This window comes from Mytilus trossulus, chromosome 9, assembly GCF_036588685.1.
Source record: "Mytilus trossulus isolate FHL-02 chromosome 9, PNRI_Mtr1.1.1.hap1, whole genome shotgun sequence".
Lineage (NCBI taxonomy): Eukaryota > Metazoa > Mollusca > Bivalvia > Mytilida > Mytilidae > Mytilus > Mytilus trossulus.
The window spans coordinates 37,932,734-37,936,224 of NC_086381.1; positions in this window are offsets into that span (position 1 = coordinate 37,932,734).

The window sequence follows — 3,491 nt, forward strand, 5'->3', positions numbered from 1 at the left end:
TGAATTTTTTGTACTATTTTATCATTGTTTTAACTTACTTCGACTTCAAAATGTGTACTTTAAAACTGTATTTTATTTATTTAAATGTTTTCTTTATTAAACTTATAGCGAGTTTCTTGATATTCTAGTTTGGTTTCCTTTCTCGTTTCTGATTCCGGGCACCTACCGTGAGCCTCTCCTAGATTGTGCCATAGCGCTTTACAATTGTTGGGACACAAAATACCACAAAACATCAACACAATAAAGGCATACAAACGCAGCTGGGTTTAATATGTTTTGCAAGATCTCAATCCTCCCCTTACACTTATAGTTAATGTAAAACAAACAAACATATAGCAATACGCACAGAAAAACTCAATTTTAACAGAAATATCTATGAATAATTACTATGTTCATACAATGTATAAACATGTATCAAGTTTATTGAGTATTTATCCTACGGTTATATATAAATGAAAAGTCTGCGCAAATAACTGAAGTTAAAACATTTCTCCATGATTTTCTCTGAAATTAACACGACTTTTAGTACGGTGACCAGACACAACATTTTTTAGATTTAATCGTCAAACATACTATATGGCTATATTATATATCATTGGATCCGGAAAAATGAGTACTTTTGAAATATCGATGTCGTCAAAAAGAATTGTGGTGACAGTTTTGCATAAAATAAGGTCAAAGGTCAAATTCTTTTTTTCTTCCATATTTTCAAAATTTGAAAATATATGTAACACTCCCAAACGTGTCTTCTCTCCCTAAACGTGTCCGAAATGTACAATATTCCCCAAACGTGTCCGAATTCATAACCCACAAACGTGCCCGATAAATGTTATTCGCCAAAACGTGTCCAATATTTAACGCCAGAACGTCTCATGTCTTTTAGCGTTAATACATGTATCTCCTAAATAAAATCCCTGATAATGTTTACGGCAATATTATGATAGGGACACAGGTGACAAAGTTTTCATTTAATAGCTTTAGTTGATTTAATGTAGGTTTTTAATTAATATCATAATTCAAAATTTAATCTGTAATTGTTAATTAACTTTTGACTGAAATTGCTTATTGTTCAGTTGCAAGTATTTCAAACTCATTTAGAGCGATCCTGCACCTAATTATAGAGTTGAATTAATTGGTGACTTTGTCAATTATTTTGTACTTATAAACTCCGATGATGCTTTTTATATTTATCCGAATATTGCCTGGCGGGCGATAAGCAGCATTTTTTAAATTTTTTTGTTAATAGTTCTCCATCTGAATTTGTGTTTATTTCAAAAATTCATCAAATCATAAACTGGTTATCCGTTTTTTTTTAATAGATATAAATTTTAGGTTTCCAGCATCAATAAAGACACACGATCAAGAGCCATAACGTCCAGTGCCAAATATTTCATTCATTGGTTTTATAGATTCTTTTTATTTATATAAATGTTATGTGATCAACGCCGGTTATTTAGTGGTTACCGTAATTGCAAATTTTATTTGTACTGTATAAATTCCCTTTTTATACTAGTGATAGCGTATTGTCAAGTTGCAAGTACTCTATGCATATTTAGAGCGAAATAGTTTAACATTTGCTGTATAAATTAACTTTAGACTGTTGATAACGTATTTCCAGTTGCAAGTATTTCATGCATATTTATAGAACATACATGTTTTAATGATTTTACTGTTCTATACTGTTTAAATTGTTTTTAGACTGATGATTGCGTATTGTCCAGTTGCAAGTATTTCATGCATATTTAGAGAGAACATAGGTTACAAGTTTTTATTTTTTTATATTTGTACTGTATAAATTTACTTTAGACTGTTGATCGTCCAGTTGCCGGTGTTTCACAATATTTAGAGATAACATACAAATTTTAATGTGCAGAGAAAGGGACACATTCATCTGTTAACTGTACAATTTAACTAAACATGTTTGCTTACAATTTACATACGACATAGCCGAAATGACGCCCCCACTTTTACCCAGTTTTTTTCGGCTGGTTTAAAAAGTACCTTATCTATATTTTTAATGAAATGGTAAAATTAGTATACATTAATGGAATATCAATAAACAAATAACGCTTGATATGGACACATTTTTGGGATTGGACACGTTTGGGGGTTTGTTGAGAAATGGACACATTTGGGCGTTTATACAAATCATACGCTTTGGCGATGTTTTTAACTAGACATGTTTTGCAGTTCAGTGACGTCAATGTGGACACGTTTGGGGGAATCGGACACGTTTGGGGGGAAGGACACGTTTCTGAGTGTTACATATATACACCCATTTAGGTTAAATTTCTGATAAAGACATTTTTTCATATTATTTAGCAATGAATTCTCTCGAAATGTAAAAAAAAAAGGAATTGGTTAGTTGATTTATATTGAAAATTGGCGTTTTTCAAACACTGGTTTTATTAAACAATTTCAACTCATATTCTGTTAAAATTACTGAAGTTACCTTGCTGGCTTACATTCAACATCAGCAATAAATGATAAATATTATTTTGACCTGAAGCCTACTATCACGAAGGCGTATTTTGCCAAAGCTCATTCATGTAATTCCGCTTCACAGGGAGGTAACCTGACTAAACTTACATATTTCCTGGTGACAAGCTTGACGCGTATTTCATAAATATAATGATGGAATGATTTAAAGAGATTTTTCGAAGCATAAAGCTTTGAAATTAACTTTCATGCCCAAACATAAAACTTGATTTTTGTCAATTTTACCGAAGCTCTGCAAACTACTTAGAAAGTCGTGCGTTTCCTTTAAAGTCTTGTAGACAGTTTGTTTACCTACTCCAAACAAAAGACGAAGTTGTGTCGAATCCTGTAAGTGCATGCACATCAGGCAATAGTTTACAAATTGTTGGGGAAAGACAGGCACATGATTGGTTAATGGGTAAAAATCGTCGCAAATCCTTTACTCTGCTAATGTTCTCCATCTGCACCCACAACTCGCCATCCATTCGTCTGATGTGTTTGGCCTTTTGATTTTCCTTTTTGAATATTCCTCGGAGTTCAGTATTTTTGTGTTTTTACTTTTTTGTATGTGTCATATGTTTGAAGTAGTGGAAGCATAGAACAATCACATGGATTATTTCGTGTAAGAGGTCCGTACGATCATTGTTCTCTCGCTCTTTCACATTTCTCTAAACTTCGTGTCTAAGCTTAAGTCATTGAGTATCATACGTGTTTAGACCTCTTGGGTGCTAAAAAAGCTACGACAGTCATTATAAGTGTTGGTTTCAGTAATTTTGACAATTTCGGGATTTACAGACGTTCCGGCTAAGTAAAGCTTACAATATGCTGGAATCATAGGGAATTTGTCAAAGTTTTGAAGAATAATCCTACCAAAGAAATTAAGGAGAGCCTGTGTGTTTACTTTAACAGAAAAAAAATTCTTCCAGTCAGGAATACATCTCCTTTCAATCTTTCAGCAGACGTTATGGAGTTGTTCATGTCGTAGCGGTCTTAACATCCACTACTATGTGCGC